At 37.3% G+C, this 21,484-nt stretch overlaps 1 protein-coding gene across 1 annotated transcript in view; it reads left to right on the plus strand.

The window, feature by feature from the left end:
• The window catches only part of LOC101883600 (potassium voltage-gated channel subfamily H member 7), a 186,171-nt gene that overhangs the window by 53,050 nt on the left and 111,637 nt on the right, over positions 1-21,484 (plus strand). The window lies entirely within an intron of this gene.

The raw sequence follows: 21,484 nt of genomic DNA on the forward strand, positions 1-21,484 counted from the left end.
GTATTGGTGGTGTTTATTATGCTACAAAACCCTTCCCTGCTGAAAAATTCAGCTTAAACCAGCCTAGGCTGGTTGGCTGGTTTTAGCTGGTTGACCAGCCTGGTTTTAGAGGGGTTTTGGCCATTTCCAGGCTGGTTTCCAGCCATTTCTAGCCTGGTCTTGGCTGGTCAGGCTGGAAAATGACCTGCCAAATCCAGCTAAAACCAGCTTGGCCAGCCTGGTTTAAGCTGGATATAGCTGGTTTTGGCTGGACTCCCAGCTTGGCTAGGCTGGTCAAGCTGGTTTTAGCTGGTCATCTCCCAGCCTGACCATCTAAGACCAGGCTGGAAATGGCTGGAAACCAGCCTGGAAGTGGCCAAAACCCCTCTAAAACCAGCCTGGTCGACCAGCTAAAAACCAGCCAACCAGCCTAGGCTGGATTAAGCTGGATTTTTCAGCAGGGTTGTAATAAGCTACCAGTACATGTTCAGTTATTTTACAGTCTTATGTCTCTATATATCATTTATGGTCCATTATATTAATTCAAACGTCTAAAATGTCAATAAAAGTCACTGTTAAACTGTAGAGTTGAATTTTCAACATCTAAAATGGACAGAGCAGTGATAAACATCCCATAATGCAATTCACAAACGTAAGTAAATGGAAAAACACTTGTTAAGCACAAAATACAGACACCTAATTTACAGATTTTTTATTTTACAGTGTAGTTTTAAACTAGAATTTCACCAATATTGAGTCCATTCAGCTGCAGGAGCACTTTTAGCTTAGCTTAGCTTAGCATAGATTGTTGAATCAGATTAGGCCATTAGCATGTCATTCAGAAATGAAACAGAAAGTTTTGAAAAGTTTCCTATTTGGTGTTGCTGATGATTTATATAGGAATTTTAATGACAGGTCGATGTTTTTAATTGGTTGTAGTCTGCTATGTCTTTGGTGGGAGCACTTTAAGCTTAGCTTAGCAACAAATGCATTCAAAAATGCTTGCAATTGTTTTGCTGGCAATAAAAATCCGAACCAAAAATTGGAGGCTGACTGCTTTTGATGCTGAATAAAACACTATTTAAAGCGCACCTATTTTTCCCCTTTTTTAAGATTTAAGATAAGTCTTTTGTATCTCCAAAATGTGTCTGTAAAGTTGCAGCTCAACATACAATTGAAGTCAGAAATATTAGCCCCCCCCCCCCCCTGTTTATTTTTTTTTCCCCAATTTCTGTTTAATGGAGAGAAGATTTGTTTAACACATTTCTAAACATAATAGTTTTAATAAATCATTTCTAATAACTGATTTATTTTATCTTTGCCATGATGACAGTAAATAATATTTTACTAGATATTCATCAAGACACTTCTATACAGCTTAAAGTGACATTTAAAGGCTTAACTGGGTTAATTGGGTTAACTAGGCAGGTTATGGTAATTAGGCAAGTTACTGTATAATAATGGTTTGTTCTGTAGACTTTCGGAAAAAAAAAAAAAAAAAAAACTTTGCTTAAAAGGGCTAAAAATATTGACCTTAAAATGGTGTTTAAAAAAATAATAACTGCTTTTATTCCAGCCAAAATAAAACAAATAAGACTTTCTTCAGAAGAACAAAACATTATCAGACATGCTGTGAAAATGTCCCTGCTCTGTTAAACATAATTTGGGAAATATTTAAAAAGCAAAAAAAATATATAAATCAAATGGGGGCTAATAATTCGGACTCCAACTGTACCTATCAGATTATTTATTATACCTTTCAGAAGTTAGTAAGTTTTTGCACTGAACACTATGTAGCTGTTTTTGTGGCCTGTTCATCCCACCCACCGTTCCCATGTGCCTGTCAGAGTGTGCCACAACCTACGCCTTGGCTGCTTCAGATAAACAGCAGTCACAGACCTGAAAGAAGCAGATCTCATGTAACATTTGAGAGAAATACTACAGTAAAAAACTTTCCCAATGATTATTTGATGTATTTGTTGTGGAGTTGCTACGATGAGTCACACAAAATGTCGTTACAAAGTTCACGCTCGCACACAGACACACAGCAGGGACACACACACACAGTGTGCGCATTTAACTTTGCATTTTTTTACGCACATATGTGACAGGATACACATTAATATAGACTGCTGTATGGACATATGTGATGTACAAAATAAACCTGATTTAATTTTCACAAACTGGGATAGAAGCATCTTCTTTTATAATTGTACTGACATACAGCTGTGGTGATAAAGACGGTAAAATCGCTGTAATTCATTACAATCATGCACTGTTTTAAAAACTTTTTAAACTTTTTATTTTTGATGACAGAGAGCTGAACAGATCTTTTATTCCCGGTTACTTTGCGCACGTCCTGTTTTGTTGATATAATTATACGTGTAACTATGGAGACATGTTAATACGCTGTCAATCGATTTGGTGGGCGGGGAAAGTGCACTCCTATGTCACATTGCGGTGGGCCTCAAAATGGGAAGGATTTGGATCCTATTTTACATCAGGAAATTTTTAAAAAGACTCTTATTGTGTTTATATCACCCCAATATGACTGTGGACACACTATACCCACACATAGTTCTGTCCAAACAGCTTACAAAAGTTGATTTTCATCATAGGTGCCCTTTAAAGAAATGCATAAAGAAAGCATAGCGTAATGTACAGATTAAAGGTTATCTGTAGACTTATGTGTAACACGAAGCAAGTTACTGGATACATCAACACTACAGACCAGTGTCAAGGGTTAATCTCTGGGGGGCTCTTAAGTATTCAACATGGCTATCTTTCCTATCTGGAACATGAGAGCAGTCTGGAAAGGCATGTATAGACAGTTAAGGGTTATTGCTCTAAATGTTGCTTTTGACAAGTCAACCTGTGTCTAAAGCCTTACCGCAAACACTAATCTAAAATGAGCAGCAGAGACTGAAATGAAGGCCTTTTGGTGACAGAGACACTGAAGAAAGTGAGAGGAAAATTGTTCCTTGAATTTCATCACAGATCACAGACTGATGACTGTAATTTTAAAGTAATGCATGTGATTTTGGTCAATCTAAAAAATAAAGAAAAAGACGACGAATAATTGGGACTACAGATTCATGCCGTTGGCGGAGCCAATGCTGACAGAAATTATACACATCACCTTTCAATTATAGACACGGAAAATACACTATTTCACCTTTAAAGTGATAGTTCACACCGAAATAAACAATTCTGTCACTCTTACCGATGCTATGCCATTTCAGACTCGTACGATGCTGTTTAATTTGTTTAAAGGGATGGTCCAGGCTGTATTTTAAGGTTTTGTTGTGTTTATAAGATGCAAAGCAATGTGTGTTCATGCTTTATCATGTTATTGTTTTATATATCTTACTTTGATTATATACAGTACAGCTACTCAACTAATGCCTAGTTCAGACTGCATGATTTTCAAAGTAGTCGTGTCACAGATGTTTTCACAATGCATGACTATCTGGGCTAGCCATGGGCGTAAATCTGATTTAACAGTAGGGGGGACAATAAATATAACATTTCTTTTGAGCATTTTTTTGAAGGGGACACAAATAATACAGCCAAATTTTACTCATAAAGATATGCAGTTAAAAATGGTTTCATTATAAATATTAGTATAGCATAGAGACTTCATCATTATGATTATTCTCAAAGTTTTTCGTAGGTTCGATGACAGCAAATTTTTCTTCAAAACTATTTATCGCATTGTTTGTTGTGTTGTTTACAGTCAACAGTCTGACTCCTGAAGCAGAATAAATGTAGGAAAAGACATTTTCCATACTCATAATAACTAACTTTAAAACGTTAAAATAACCAATCATATTGTACTATATCAGTGAGCCTGTGAAATCTGCTAAACAGCCACAACTCAGAAAACATAAAAAAAATTGTTCACCGCAATAAATTTATGAAAGAGTCTGTATTAACTACATTGAGGAGAATCGCTTAAAAGGTGGGTTAAAAACCCCTACTTACAACAGTAACTCAGCCGCAGCCACACACCTGACGTGTGTGCGTGTGTGAGTAGGTGAGATGAGTGGAAGCACGGAGTGGACCGAACCAATCTAAGGAAGGGGAGGGGGAACTCAACTGTTTCTAAATGCATTTTAAATGATAAATGCGGTTTTCTTTCTACTTAGACTATTATTTTAGCTATATATACATATATTTTTCACAACTGAGAGTTTTTATTTTTTATAATTAATTTATTAATTATAACTTTTTTGGGGGGGCAACCCTCTTATGGGAGGGGACAAGTCCCCCCTGTCCCCCCCGGGATTTACGCTCATGGGGCTAGCGTTCAGCCTGTGCTGTGTTTACACTGGATGGATCGGCGACAGGAGAGTTCACAGTGCATGACTTAAAGGTTCAGGACACCCCGGAGAACTTTTTTTTTTTATATTAACAGATGTGTGTGTGTTGAGCATCAGTTAAGACAATGTTAGCACCTGTCAGCTTTAATTGTGGGGAAAACTGGATAATTTTGAGCTTTTGTCAGCTAATTTCAGCTTCCGGGTTTAAAATGATTTTTGTGGCGGGATCAAAATCGGCGACGTAGCGCAGAACATATTGTAAATCAGTGAGCCTGTGAAATCTGCTAAACAGCCACAACTTAGAAAACATAAAAAAAAATTGTTCACCGCAACAAATATATGAAAGAGTCTGTATTAACTACATTGAGGAGAATCACTTTAAGGTGGGTTAAAAAACCCCTACTTACAACAGTAACTCAGCCGCAGCCACACACCTGACGTGTGTGCGTGTGTGTGAGTAGGTGAGATGAGTGAAAGCACGGAGTGGACCGAACCAATCTAAGGAAGGGGAGGGGTAACTCAGCTGTTACTAAATGCATTTTAAATGATAAATGCGGTTTTCTTTCTACTTAGACTATTATTTTAGCTATATATACATATATTTTTCACAATTGAGAGTTTTTATTTTTTATAATTAATTTATTAATTATAATTTTTTTGGGGGGGGGCACCCCTCTTATGGGAGGGGACATGTCCGCCCTGTCCCCCCCAGGATTTACGCCCATGGGGCTAGCGTTCAGCCTGTGCTGTGTTTACACTGGATGGATCGGCGACAGGAGAGTTCACAGTGCATGACTTAATAATAGGAAGAATCGCCGACAACTTTGTTCAAACTACTTCTCAAAATCAAACACACGAAGTGGCATGGAAACAACGCAATGTCACGTAATTTATATCTTGTTATTAACTACACAATGAGAAAGACACCTTTATTGAGGTAGAAAATGTACTTATTTTGCTCACCTGGCTTTGAAGGGAGCAATTTCTCTCAAACTTTTTTTTTTTTTGGTTGTGCGTATTGCTCAGATGACACCAAATTTCCAGGTGCTCTCACTGTAAATGTCATCGTTATCTGAATCACTGCTTATGCTAGGCTTTGCCTCATTCTTGTTTTTGATAAATATGTGCTAATTAAACAATTACAGGTGACCTAATGAATAAATATGAATAATTATGACCTAATGTACAGTCTCTGGCTGCACAAAGCCAGGCAGCCATCGCCGATTGGGACAAATGCTTAACATTTATTATTATTTTTATTATTGTTTTTATTACTATTACTATTATTATTATCCTCATCATCATAATATCACATCTAGCAAGAGATAAAAGCTGCCTGCATGTAAAAACAATACATATTTAAAAAAATATAAATAAATAAAACGGACCCGCCCACATTTAAAAAATGGTTCAGCCCTTCTGGCATTAGCCAAAATTGCAAGATGGCCAGTCCACCCCAGTTTCTTACGTGAGAAATGACTAATAAAAGACTAATAAAACTATAATAAAAGGCATAAAATGGTCAAACTTCTTGCTCTACTAACAAGTGCGTTCATGATTATACATAAAAAGTAGAATAATATAAGAATAAAATATCAGTTTGCTTGGTCTAGCATCGTAATGAGCTGTTTTAACATCTAAAATTGAGTGAAAGTCAATGAGTCTGGAAGTGGTGAGCCAAAAAGATTCCAATGGCTGCCTTCGCTCGTGTGCAGGAATAAGGTCTTTAGGAGACTGTCTGTATTTAGGACTCTCGTGTGAGATTTCTGTGCTGTTCTTGTCTGTAGGCTGTAATGCACACGTTTTCTCTGATTAGAGGTGACTTTCAGCGTGGCACAGGAAAGCAGATCTGATCTCTTCATTCAGCTGGTGTTTGTCCATCTGCTTTTGCTCTCAGTGTCCAAACACACACACACACACACTACTAATAAAGCCGACAGGTAAACGACAGGTAACACACTCCTGCTGCCCGCAACACAAGCCGGACAGGAGAAATCAAAGACGACAAACAACAGTTAGTTAAGACTTTACTAAACCCAAAGGAAACATGTGCATTTCATACTGCACCACTCACATGAAACCCCCCACTTTCGGCTCAGGTCTACCCTAGAATTTTTTTTCCAAAGATGCATAATAATGGTGGAGCTCCGCGATCAGAGGCAGGAGTGGGCGTGGCCAGCAGGGGAGAAGGAGGGGAGCGAACAACTGTTGTCAGTCGGCTCACAAAATGAGACTCAAACCGTGAGGAGACACATGATTTAATAGTTTACAAAGTTAACATGCAAATAAATAAACAGTAATTTAATGCCCTGCTACATTTGTTATTCGTAATTTTATATACAGATAACCACAATTTATATCATTATAAAGATAGTCGTGTTCATATAAACACTATAAATGAGGACTTATCGCTCAATCCCCGGGTCTGAATCATGCAGACTCAGTGCAGCAGGTCTCTTGCCCTGTCTATTTTAACTATTAGCCCTGCTGGTAATCTGGAGGATTTAGGCGAACACAGCAGCATGGCGATGTGTCTAAATGTGAACGAACTCCTGATAAAAGACAAAATCCGCCATTCTCTAATTCTCGTACAGCTCTCCCGACAAAAATGCTTATAGCACACAAACAGCTTTGCTGTATCGGCCCTGACAGCATCGCGGGGAAAAACATGCAACAAACCCTGTGGATCATGGAAACAGACACATACGACCCTTCATGAACAGCTAAATACTGTATGCCGGGGGTCCGTGGACGCTATCTCACCTACCATCAACGTGTCTCACAGCTTGGCACTGGCAGTGTCTTGCCTTCGGAAAGCATGTGCAGTCATGAATAATTATGAAGCCGGCTCTTCGCATAGGATAAGAAAACTCCACTATGAATAATAATGAGAAACTGACGAATCATCTTTGCACTTGCAGGTCTGCGCTACGTCACCGATTTAAACCGCCCCAAAAATCATTTTAAACCCAGAACCTGAAATTAGCTGACAAAAGCTCTGAATTATCCAGTTTTCCCCACAATTACAGCCAACAGGTGCTAACATTGTCCTAACTGATGCTCAACACACAAATCTGTTCAAATCTCACAAAAAGTACTCGAGGGTTTGATGAATCTTTAAAGCTGACACTAGTTCATATTTTTACACAGCTGCAATTCTACATAAATCTTCCAACATTATATCGATTAATTATACAAAGTCATAAAGAAAAAAAATATTTATAGGTGAAGAGAAGGAACAGTGCTGACGAATGCTCATGAAATAGGGTTTAGTAGCCAGTAAAACTAAATGTTTACAATTCATAATTCATTCATAATTCATAATCATATATTCAATTTATGTCATCTCTAAAATTCAAAGGTTTTCTTGAATTATTTTAGTTGTATTTGAGTTGTTGTAATCCTTCCATTATCACACTGTATGTTTTTCACCTACTTTTTTTAGCTTGTTGTTATATGGTTTAATCATCTTTTTTTTTTTTTTACAACAATATCACTTTAATATGAGATTAACTCTCCATTTATGTGCAGTTAACTGGTGATCTAAGAGACCTTTAGCGAGGACAGATTACTGTGCATATGTTTAATACATGACAATAATTTGTTTTAAAAGTCAATTGTTCTTCTTTGTTTCTTTTTTTTTTAATAAATGTTTTGTCTTGTTTTGTCACATTTAAAAATGTGTGGCTAAGAAATAATTATTGTTTGGTGTGGTCCCAGATAAATTTGGTAAATCCCTAGTTTTGACTTCTGAAAAGTCATTAGAAATAAAAACTAATTGTAATACAACACTATGAAACCATGACCCATTTGCTCTCACACAACACACAAAATGTGAAATGAATGAGGAGGCATGTGGACAAAACACAAAATCTAATCTAATCTAATTTTAGCATGTCAAAGTCATATTTATGCGTATAAAAATGTTTTCCCAACAAAAAAATTGTGGCAAGTGAAAATGCAGAGTGGCTAGTGACGTTAGACAACTGCTAGCTACTGTGGCTGGTGATCAAAAAAGGTAATGTCAAGCCCTGATTATCCTTAGTTTCACTAAATTTAATAATAATTGTTTCATGAGACATTCATTTATTTTCCTTCAGCTTAGTCTCTGATTTATAAGGGGTCACCAAAGTGGAATTCATTCATTCATTCATTCATTCATTTTCTTGTCGGTTTAGTCCCTTTATTAATCCGGGGTTGCCACAGCGGAATGAACCGCCAACTTATCCAGCAAGTTTTTACGTAGCAGATGCCCTTCTAGCCGCAACCCATCTCTGGGAAACTTTCACACACACATTCACACACTCTCATACACTACGGACAATTTAGCCTGCCCAATTCACCTGTACCGCGTGTCTTTGCACTGTCGGGGAAACCCAGGCAAACGTAGGGAGAACATGCAAACTCCACACAGAAATGCCAACTGAGCCGAGGCTCGAACCAACGACCTTCTTGCTGTGAGGCGACAGCACTACCTACTGCGCCACTGCTTCACCCACCAAAGTGGAATGAACCGCCAAATATTCCAGCATATGTTTTTACACAATGGATGCCCTTCCAGACTCAACCCAGTACTGGGAAACACCCATGCACTCTCATTCACACACACACACACACTCACACTCATACACTACAGCCAAATTAGCTAATTCAATTCACCTATAGCGCATGTGGACTGTGGAGCACCCGGAGGGAAACACACGCCAACAGAACATGCAAACAGAAATGCCAACTGACCCCGCTGGGACTCAAACCAGTGACCTTTTTGCTGTGATACAACAGTGCTAATCACTGCCAGGGTTTGATGAGACATCCTAATATAATTAAAAACAAAAACAAACAACCAACCACCACCGTATCTGTTGATCAGGCCGTGGCGTGCGTGTGTCTGAAACGGAACTCTTTCCTTCAGCTTTACCTGCGTTCAGACACCAGATCTGAGCGTCTCACGTCTCTGTCAGGACGTCTGCAGTGTTTTATCGCTGTAACAGTGTCTGCGGTGTCCTTTATCGGTGTCTCGGTCAGGCCGTGTGATACTAGAGACGATTACACACACTTTACTGCGTAAAACACCATCAACTCAATCACTATAAACACACGAGAGACGCAGTTCAGTGACACTCAGAGCACAATTACCTCTGATTGATGATCAGCAAAACACTGTCTGCGTCTGGAAAAAGAAGCACCAAACAATACAGAAAAAAAAACATTTAAACAAAATAATAATAATAATATTAATAATAATAATAATAATAATAAATAAGACAAATAAATTGAAAATGAAGATAATTTTTCAAAACGTATATATACGTATATATAACGTATATATATTACATCCCTAATATATATATATATATATATATATATATATATTAGGGATGTAACGGTATTGTAAATACCGTCATACCGCAATATTAATTTTTTTCGATATTACCGTAGTCGCATGACTCGGTAAAACTATAGGTCTTCTGAGAAAATTTGCTCAGGTGAATGAAGCGAACGGGAGGTACCGGAAACTACAATTCCCATCAGCCCAGGCTTGGCCATAATCCCTTGCGGTCTGTTGTCGCTACAGATCCAGTAATGCGGAAATGGAGTGTGCTGCTAGAAGCGGGGATGAAAAAGCGCTGGAAAACCCTAAAGCGGGTGTTGTCGCCGCGCGCGTACTGAATAGTGGTGTTGTCGCGCGAGTTCTTATCAGCTGTGTTGTCGCGCGCGTACTGAATAGCGGTGTTGTCGCGCGAGTTCTTATCAGCTGTGTTGTCGCGCGCGTACTGAATAGCGGTGTTGTCGCGCGAGTTCTTATCAGCTGTGTTGTCGCGCGCGTACTGAATAGCGGTGTTGTCGCGCGAGTTCTTATCAGCTGTGTTGTCGCGCGCGTACTGAATAGCGGTGTTGTCGCGCGAGTTCTTATCAGCTGTGTTGTCGCGCGCGTTCTAATCAGCTGTGTTGTCGCGCGCGTTCTTTTCAGCTGTGTTGTCGCGCGCGTTCTTTTCAGCTGTGTTGTCGCGCGCGTTCTTTTCAGCTGTGTTGTCGCGCGCGTACTGTAAAGCGGGGACGGAGGGTATGTCACGTCGCGGGGGCACTTTTGATCATTTTGGAAGGGCACTTTCTATCCAAGATTAAAAAGGGCATGTGCACTGCACAGGTTGAGCCCTGTGTGTGCACGTGCCTGCAAGTTGGGGAATACGACTAATAATCAGTCATGGGGACTGCAGAAACACAGCACACTGTTCAGATTGATGCAGACATGAGATCTCTATCTCACTCATGGTTTGTCCTCTCAAGTGGGGGAAAGACAATGCACAACGTTACCCCACTGCTGTCAACCTGGGCCAAGTCATATCTCTCTGTCCCAGAAACCTCAGTCCCAAATGAGAGGGTTTTTTTTCTGTTGCAGGGAACATTGTAAATACCCAGAGATACCAGCTTTTACCAGATTATATTTATATGATAATTTTCCTTTAAACCCATCTCCATCTAAGTGAGTGAGTGATTAAATGTTGAATGTGATGAGTTTTCAACAATACTAAATTGAAACTTTATTTTTTTACATGGTTTAATATTTTTTTGTTATTAAAATTGAAGTTCCTGTTTCAAAGCTTACAGATAGATGGCTAATTTGTATGTCATTGACACTTTTGGCACTTTTTTTGAGTATTTTCATAAGTTTTGTTTTAAATGATTCAATAAATACCGTACCGTGACATTCATACCGAGGTATTACCGTACCGTGAAATTCTGATACCGTTACATCCCTAATATATATATATATATATATATATCATGCATATGCATATATCATATGCATTTGTTTATATGGAAAAACATGTCTTTCATCAAAGAAGGTCCATACTGACTAAAAAGGCAGATACTGATGAGATCAGAGCCTGGTGTGTGGACTTTGGGGGTTTTATGATGTGGTCACATGTTGATTGGTCAGTTTAAATGTCTCAGCAATTGGGTTTTAGTCACATGGTCAATAAAGATAAAAAAAAAATAGGTGTACCACTCTGCTCTGTCTCTTTTCCTGGCCTGTCTTTTCATGCTCTGCTCCTCTCCTCTGGAGTCTATCTTCTCTGACTCTACAGCAATCAGGCTAACTTCTGGGCCTGCTCTCTTTGTCTCTCTCTCCCTCCCCCTGTGTCTCTCCTTCTACCTCTGGTAACTTTAATTTTACATTTAAGCTGGGTACAATTAATATCATATGTTTTATCATTTCATATTTTATAATTTTATACAGTTGTTTTGTAATTAATTCAGTTGTACCATAGAGAATTCTTGCCATTAATTCACCTCATTACCAATATTTGTGAATTACTTTTGATTTGACATTAACACTTAATTGTTCCATATTGCAACACAATACAATCACATAATATCAACGCTCTCCCACATTTATAGTTATTAATGCTGACCTTATTTCCGTTTTTGGTATGAGATTGCAGTTTGACTAGAAATGTACAGTTTTTTTTTACCTTCATGCTAATAACTTTTTAGTCACTCGGCAGAACTACAGTACAAACCGCTGTGGTTAAAACCCATTCTTACAATATATGTAAGAAATGTTTAGCAATGTTTTTCTAAGTTTTCTAAAGTATTAGAGTAAAAAGGGGTCTGGAAAAAGGATAAAACAATTTTAATAAATGTTTAGAACAAGCGCAATAAATACATATTTATGTGGTTTTATATATTTATATCATATTAGCCTTAAAAGCCCAGTGCAAAAAAACAGCAACAACCTTTTCCCAGCTATAATAAAGACACTTCAAACAGCTATAATAAATAATCTGATGGGTGTTTTGAGCTGAAACTTTACAGACACATTGTGGGGACACAAAAGACTTATATTAAATATGAAAAAGGGGTAACCTATGTGCCCTTTAAAGACTGCTGTATTATAAACTCCAAAAATTAACTAAATTAGACCCTTTTTCTGTATGTCGTGATTCATTCATTCATTCATTTTCTTGTCGGCTTAGTCCCTTTATTAATCCGGGGTCGCCACAGCGGAGTGAACCGCCAACTTATCCAGCAAGTTTTTACGCAGCAGATGCCCTTCCAGCTGCAACCCATCTCTGGGAAACATTCACACATACATTCACACACACACTCATACACTACGGTGTATGAGGACAATTTAGCCTACCCAATTGACCTGTACCCCATGTCTTTGGACTGTGGGGGAAACCAGAGCACCTGGAGGAAACCCACGCGAAGGCAGGGAGAACATGCAAACTCCACACAGAAACGCCAACTGAGCCAAGGTTTGAATCAGCGACCCAGCGACCTTCTTGCTGTGAGGCGACAGTACTACCCACTGCGCCACTGCGTCACCATGTTTCATGATTCATGTTTTTTATTTTTCCCTGTTTATCTAAGGTTTTGAATTGCATCATGGGATCTTTATCTTTTTCCTAACAACTTTTAACCTTAAAAAGTTAGAAGAAGTGACTTTTATAAACATTTTAATAGCATAAAGCAGTGTTTCTCAACCATGTTCCTGGAGGCCCACCAGCACTGCATGTTTTGGAGCTCCCCTTTCTCTGTCACACCCATTACAGGCCTCTGCTAATGAGCTGATGATCTAAATCAGGTGTGTTTGGTTAAGGAGACAAGGAAAATGTGCAGAGCTGGCAGTCCTCCAGGAACATGGTTGAGAAACACTGGCTTAAAGGGATACATGTCTGGGTTGGTGTTGTATATTATGCTGCAAAAAACCCTTGTAATAAACTGCCAGTACATTTTCTGCTATTTCCACAGATTTATTTCTCTATATACAGTTGAAGTCAGAATTATTAGCCCCCCTTTGAATTTTTGTTGCTTTTTTCAATATTTCACATATTATATTTGACAGAGCAAGGAAATTTTCACAGCATGTCTGATAATGTTTTTTCTTCTGGAGAAAGCCTTATTTGTTTTATTTCGGCTAAAATAAAAGCAGTTATTAATTTTTTAAACATCATTTTAAGGACAAAATTATTAGCCCCTTTAAGCTAACTTTTTTTCCGATAGTCTACAGAACAAACCATCGTTATACAATAACTTGCCTAATTACCCTAACCTGCCTAGTTAACCTAATTAACCTAGTTAAGCCTTTAAATGTCACAGTAAGCTGTATGAAGTGTCTTGAAAAATATCTAGTAAAATATTATTTACTGTCATCATGGCAAAGATAAAATAAATCAGTTATTAGAAATGAGTTATTAAAACTATTATGATTAGAAATGTGTTGTAGAAATCTTCTCTGTGTTGAACAGAAATTGGGGAAAAAATAAACAGGGGTTCTAATAATTCAGGGGGGCCAATAATTCTGACTTCAACTGTATGTATTATTTCCTATGCATTATAGTATTTCAATCTACTAAAATGTTAATAAAAGTCACTTTGTTAAACTGCAGAGTTAAGTTTTCAACATCTAAAGTCATCAGAGCAGAGATTAACATCCCATAATGCAATTCACCACCGTAAATAAACAGAAAACGCAACATAAAGAAACATGCATTAACAGATATGTTAGGTGTACTTCAGAGTTCATTTCGTACTTAAGAGTCTAGAACTGAACAGGAGTGACCTGGTAGGTTTATTTAGTGTGGTAAAGTTACCAGTACTATAGTGAAACATCAGGACTGGACTGACCTGTAATGATGCCAGCAGATGTCAAGCACACGGACTGACGACAGACACACGATCTGCGCTCCATAATTGATCAGAGAAAGAGCCGTCCAGTGTCATTCCCTGCACTGGAAATGTTGTGAGGCACAAATGTCATGATTTTAACACCATCAATAATTCAGCTGAAAGAAAGCCTTTGTAAATGAGCATTTACATCTGAATGGATCTCACTGAAGGCAAACAGTTGAAATTAATCCGTCACACACACTTTCTTAACACAATTAATAATGATTCATCTGGTACAAAAGATGAATAAAAAGCAAACACGTCCCTTTGTTTTGTCATGAAAAAGACTTTAGATATGATATAATTATTAAGTGCTCTTTTTTGACAAGCTTCTCAGAGATTTCAAGTTTGGGGTTGCCGGATACCAAAAGGTTAGATTCTCCAAATCAAAAAAAAAAATAATAATAATTAATAATAATAATAAATGTCAGGAGGGGCGTCAAGGTGGCTTAGTGATTAGCACTGTCACCTGAATTAATATTTGTGATGAATAAAGAATAAAATACAATGAGTAAAAATCATTGAGAAATAACATGTATTTTTCTTCGCCTATAAAGCAGTCATTTTTACTACACTATGCATTTAAAGTCAGAAACGGAGATAAGATTTCCTTAACACATTTCTAATCATAATAGTTTTAATAACTCATCTCTAATAACTGATTTATTTTATCTTTGCCATGATGACAGTAAATTAAATTTGACTAGATATTCATCAAGACACTTCAATACAGCTTAAAGTGACATTTAAAGGCTTAACTAGGTTAATTAGGCTAACCAGGCAGGTTAGGGTAATTAGGCAAGTTATTGTATAACGATGGTTTGTTTTGTAGACTATCGAAAAAAATTGCTTAAAGGGACTAATAATATTGACCTTAAAATGTTTTTTTTTTTTTTTATTTAAAGCTGCTTTTATTCTAGCCGAAATAAAACAAGTAAAACTCTAGAAAAAAATATTATTAGACATGCTGTGAAAATTTCCTTGCTCTCTTAAAGATAATTTGGGAATTGTTATAAAAGAAAAAAAAAATCAAAGGGGGGCTAATAATTCCGACTTCTACTGTAGTTGAAGTCAGAAAGTTTTAAATAAAATAATGATTATTGGAGAGAGGTAACAAGAACTAAAATTTTCAGATTTTGTATTTAAAATTGATTGTTTTAAAATTTTCAGTTCTTGAAAAATAAATAAATATTATTTTATTTATAATGTAAAAGTAATATAAGTAATGGTGAAATAAATAATCCTTGATTATTTTGTAAAATATTTGATTTATTGTACTTGATTTATTATATTATTGAAAAAAATTATGAATTATTATAGTTATTTTGTCATCTCCTGGAATTATTATGATTACTATCATTATTATTGTCATTATTATTATTTTTGATTCCTAATTTCAGACACTGTGTCAGTTAAATTTCAGTAATTTATTAAAAAAAAAAAAAAAAAGGAGAATGGTGACGCGGTGGCACAGTAGGTAGTGCTGTCGCCTCACAGCAAGAAGGTTGCTGGTTCAAGCCTCAGCTGGGTCAGCTGGCGTTTCTGTGTGGAGTTTGCATGTTCTCCCTGCATTCCGGAATGAACTGCCAACTTATCCAGCATATGTTTTACGCAGCAGATGCTCTTCCAGCTGCAACCCAGTACTGGCAAAAGCCCATACACACTCATTCACACACATACACTACGAACAATTTAGTTAATTCAATTCATCTATAGCGCATGTCTTCGCACTGTGGGGGAAACCGAAGCAGCTAGAGGAAACCCACGTCAACACGGGGAGAACATGCAAACTCCACACAGAAATACCAACTGATCCAGCCTGAACTCGAACCAGTGACCTTCTTGCTGTGAGATGACAGTGCTAACCACTGAGCCACCGTGCCGCCCCATGCATACCTCATTTTGTTGTTTTCTTGTTATTATTTATATTAAAAACTTGCATATTTAAAAGAAAAAAAAAACACAAAATAAAAGAAAAGACACAAAGTCCTTCTCAACTGTTATCATCATCCTCACTGCACAATGCATTATTTAATATGCAACTTTCCATTATTTATTTTTCTGTATTATTTAAACAGCTTAAGTGTGTTTTCTTGTTGTGACTCAATTGGGATCCTGGGTTTTGCAATTGTCTGAGAGTTTGATCAGATGCTCAGATTTTGCTTCAGATATTCCATTCATTCATTCATTCATTCATTTATCCATTCATTTTCCTCCAGCTTAGTCCCTTTTTTCCATCAAGGGTCACCATAGCGAAATGATTCGCCAACTACTCCAGCATATGTTGCCCTTCTGGCTGCAACTCATAACTGGGAAACATCTATACACACTCATACACTACGGACATTTTAGTTTATTTAATTCACCTACAGCTCATGTGTTTGGACTGTGGGGGAAACTGGAGGAAACCTTCACCAACACGGGGAGAACATGCAGACTCCACACAGAAATGCCAACTGACCCAGCCGGTTATATACAGTTGAAGTCAGAATTATTAGCCCCCCTGTTTATTTTTTTTCCCCAATTTCTGTTTAACAGAGAGAGGTTTTTTTTTTCAGCACATTTCTAAACATAATAGTTTTAATAACTCATCTCTAATAACTGATTTATTTTATCTTTGCCATGATGACAGTAAATAATATTTGACTAGATATTTTTCAGACACTTCTATACAGCTTAAAGTGACATTTAAATGCTTAACTAGGTTAATTAGGCAGGTTAGGGTAATTAGGCAAGTTATTGTATAATGATGTTTTTTTTCTTCTTTTTTCTGTAGACAATCGAAACAAATATAGCTTAACAGGGCTAATAATATTGACTTCAAAATGGTGTTTAAAAAATTAAAAACTGCTTTTATTCTAGCCGAAATAAAACAAATAAGACTTTCTCCAGAGGAAAAAATATTATCAGACTTACTGTGAAAATTTCCTTGCTCTGTTAAACATCATTTGGGAAATATTTAAATAAAGAAAAAAAATTCAAAGGGGGGTGAATAATTCTGACTTCAACTGTATATATAAAATCAAAATAACTAATTCAATGGAAATATAATTCTTAAAAATCAATGAAATTTTTAAAGTCAATATTTCGTCTTCAAGAATTACACAACACTCTACAAAATGCACAATATTTTAGTCTGCGGACTGCAGAAGAGCATCTAAAACCTAACCTAAACTGTTTCTGTTGAGTAAATCTGAAGAGCTCAAATGCCAATCATTTGCTGCATATTTGGATTAATAGTTTCACTATTTTCAGCCTAAAGTACATGTGCATCTTCTAAATCAGGAATTCTTAACCGGTGGGCCACGGTCCACTAGTGGGCCTCAGTGATCCTGCAGGTGGGCCGCGAGTTAGCTTAAAATTAACCTAAATATTATACTAGAATTATTTGATTTCATTATTAAATATATAATATTGAAATGATCGAAGTAATGGTATTTCTCGTTTTCTGTGATTGAACAGGTTAATTCGGACTCACTGTTAAATGTAGACTGTGGCTTAAAATTCCAACCGCTGTGCGTCAACTATGTCCTCAGTTGTATAAATTGAAAGGTAACGATGATTAGAGTTTTAAAAACCAGCTCACACGTGCCTCACGTCCACGACTCGTACTGTATTAGAGTCGCACAAGTCCATTAATTCACAAACTATGCGTGCTCTCTTTGTGTGAATACTTTCAAATATCCATATAGTAATCTATCTATCTATCTATCTATCTATCTATCTATCTATCTATCTATCTATCTATCTATCTATCTATCTATCTATCTATCTATCTATCTATCTATCTATCTATCTATCTATCTATCTATCTATCTATCTATCTATCTATCTATCTATCTATCCATCCATCTACCCCCTCTCTCTCTCCATCCATCTATCCATCCATCCTCCATCCATCCATCCATCCATCCATCCATCCATCCATCCATCCATCCATCCATCCATCCATCCATCCATCCATCCATCCATCCATCCATCCATCCATCTATCTATCTATCTATCTATCTATCTATCTATCTATCTATCTATCTATCTATCTATCTATCTATCTATCTATCTATCTGTCTGTCTGTCTAATACTGTACTGTTTTCTACATCTATCCGTCTGTCTGTCTGTCTATTTATGTATCCATCCATCCATCCATCCATCCATCTATCTATCCGTCCATCCATCCATCTGTCCAAATGAACGTAACGTGTTTTATAACGGACGTGCGCCCGTACAGTAGGATACATCGAGATTCGGTGGCGTATCAGTGATCCGTCCTGTCAGCGAACTATAATAATGTCAACTACAATAATGTAGCTACAAACCAAACCACCGAGGTGTTTCGCATGTTTTATGGTGTTTTACATTTATTTTTAATGGATATGAATAGTGGATCAATAGATGAATGGTAGTCAGTCTAATTCAAAGCAGCAGCAGCTGATTTTTTGCCATCTCCTGTTGTCCAGTCCAACACAATCTCACGGCAATTCGTAGCTTTTTCATTTAGTGGCTAATTCGTACAAATTCGTACGATCTAATTCGTACATTTTAGTACGATTTGCTCATCCCCCAATGACGGTTGGGTTTAGGGGTGGGGTTAGGTGCCACGCCTCCTTTTTAAATTCGTACATTTTCTTACGACTGAACTCCTACGAATTCGTACGAATTAGCCACTAAACTGCCAAAACGTAAAATACTTACGTTTTCTTGTGAGATCAGGCTGTCCAGTCAGGTTTATTTATTAAAGAAAAGGCGCAAATACTCTGCAGTTGTAAAAAAAAAATAACTGAAATAAAAAATTCAGGAGCTTCGAACCTGTCTGTGCATTATTTTTGTTTTTTAATATTTGAATATATATTATTTAAAGTTTTTTACATATAATAATAGAACGCAAAAGAAATGTTGGCTAATAAATAAAGCTTTAAAGTAAGCCTTTTCTCTAGACAATCAGTTTGGGCCTTCAAAAACATTTTTAGAGAGTGAGGTGGGCCTCGAAGTGAAAAAGGATGAGAACTTCTGTTCTAAATGACAAAGACATGATGTTCATCAGATTACACTGAACATGCAGATTAAATCTCAGTCTCTGCTGAATATTCACAGCTCATTTCATTCCCTTGTCTTGCGTTAGAATTATTAATGATACCTGCTGGGGCTGTAGACACTGATGAACTGCTCTGGGTGTGGAGAAGCGCTGATCCAGCATCTTCGAAAAGACCCTCAATGTCCCGAATGAGCTTTAATAATCAACTCAAACTCTACTAAACTCATCAACCGAGCTCCTGCTGGCTTTTGAAGAAAACCTGCTTAATGAAACAGCAGAGATATTAATATCGCTACAAAGGATTTTCAGCAAATCAGCACATTAGAATGAGTTGTGAAGGATCGTGTGAGACTGGAAGAAAGATGCTGATATTCAGATTTGAATCACAGGAGTTTGCATATTTCTAAAGAAGCTGTTCACATGGAATTAAACCCAATTTTGGTAAAAACTCAAACAATACAAGCATAAAAAAAATATGGAAAAGGAGTTATGTGTCATAATGAAATGAAAAAAAGGGAATATGCTGAACTACTGAAACATATTTAATACTTTATATAAAAGGCTTTTGGTGATGCAGGATAAAGATGCCTCTCATATGGAGAATGAAGTCACATGCATTGCTCAGGTGTGAGTTTTTTTACAGACTTTTTCAAAGTTATGCTTCTGTGGGTCTCACCTATCAAATCTGAGCTTTATTTTGTATTCTCTATTGGATTCAAGTCAGGTGATTGGCTTGGCCATTCTACAGCTTGATTTTCTTTCTCTGAAAGCATTTGAGAGTCTCATTGGTTGTGTTTTGGATCATTGTCTTGCTGAAATGTCCACTCTGGTTTCATCTTCATCCTCCTGCTATTGTAGATGTTTGACTGAAGCAGCTGATATTCATTTACACTGAGGAAGGGCAGAGGGTTGCTGAAGAACTGCTGAGAGATTTCAGCTGCTGTCTGGGCTTTCACTGCCTTTCTAGACCTCCCTTTCTTCATGTGTTCAATACTTTTACCCTGCGTCACTTCCTTTTATTACACATAACTTAATTTGTAAAATTATTAGTTTTGTTTTCTTTGTATATATGGATTTCTTTGGTTGTTATCAACCTCTGTCAACAGCACCTTTAGAAATATGCTTTCTGAGGAAAACGGTGATTTATTTTCCTTACTGCATGTGTATATTTATATTCTTTTTCAAGAGCCATTGAGTATTTAAAATCCTGAAGGGACTGTGTGTGTACAAAATTACGATCTACAAGATCTACGATCTACAAGATCTATCGTAATATCAACAAAGAACCCAATAATGTACTGTTTTCTACATTTGTCCGTCTGTCTATTTATCCGTCCGTCCGTCCATCCGTCCGTCCGTCCGCCCGTCCGTCCGTCCGTCCGTCCGTCCGTCCGTCCGTCCGTCCGTCCGTCCGTCTATCTATCTATCTATCTATCTATCTATCTATCTATCTATCTATCTATCTATCTATCTATCTATCTATCTATCTATCTATCTATCTATCTATCTATCTATCTATCTATCTATCTATCTATCTATCTATCTATCTATCGTAATATCAACAAAGAACCCAATACTGTACTGTTTTCTACATCCATCCATCTGTCTATTTATCTATCCGTCCATCCATCCATCCATCCATCCATCCATCCATCCATCCATCCATCCATCCATCCATCCATCCTACCATCTATCTATCTATCTATCTATCTATCTATCTATCTATCTATCTATCTATCTATCTATCTATCTGTCTGTCTGTCTGTCTGTCTGTCTGTCTGTCTGTCTGTCTGTCTGTCTGTCTGTCTGTCTGTCTGTCTGTCTGTCTGTCTGTCTGTCTGTCTGTCTGTCTGTCTGTCTGTCTGTCTGTCTGTCCGTCCGTCCGTCTGTCATATGAAAAAAACACATTTTCACACAGACACCCAAACATCAGCATATAATCCTGCCGTGCATCAGCCACCAGGAGCAGGTTTTGTATCCTCACTATCATCACTAATAGGGCTTTGTGTCTGGACTCAATGAGAAGCAGATAAGGATGGATTGGATTCAAAAATAAAAACAGATAAAAGGAGAACACTGCGGACAAACTCATTGTGTGGTCAGAATAAGGGCATGTGGGAGAAACAGACTGTGAGCTCCGCATTTATCCATCATCATCATCATCATCAGTGTGTGTGTGTGTGTGTGTGTGTGTGTGTGTGTGTGTGTGTGTGTGTGTGTGTGTGTGTGTGTGTGTGTGTGTGTGTGTGTGTGTGTGTGTGTGTGTTTGTGGAGAGTTTCAGTAATGCAGGTCTCTATCAGAGAGCAGATGAAAGCTGAATTCACCTCTACTCTGCTTTGTGAGACAGTCCATCTGTTTTGATAAACAAAAAAAATTAGTTTACTTTACAATGTACATACATTTACATAAATAATTATTGGCATGTGATTGCATCTGTAGTTTGTCTGCACTTGCATGGCATTGCTCTT

Source organism: Danio rerio, chromosome 9 (assembly GCF_049306965.1).
Source record: "Danio rerio strain Tuebingen ecotype United States chromosome 9, GRCz12tu, whole genome shotgun sequence".
Lineage (NCBI taxonomy): Eukaryota > Metazoa > Chordata > Actinopteri > Cypriniformes > Danionidae > Danio > Danio rerio.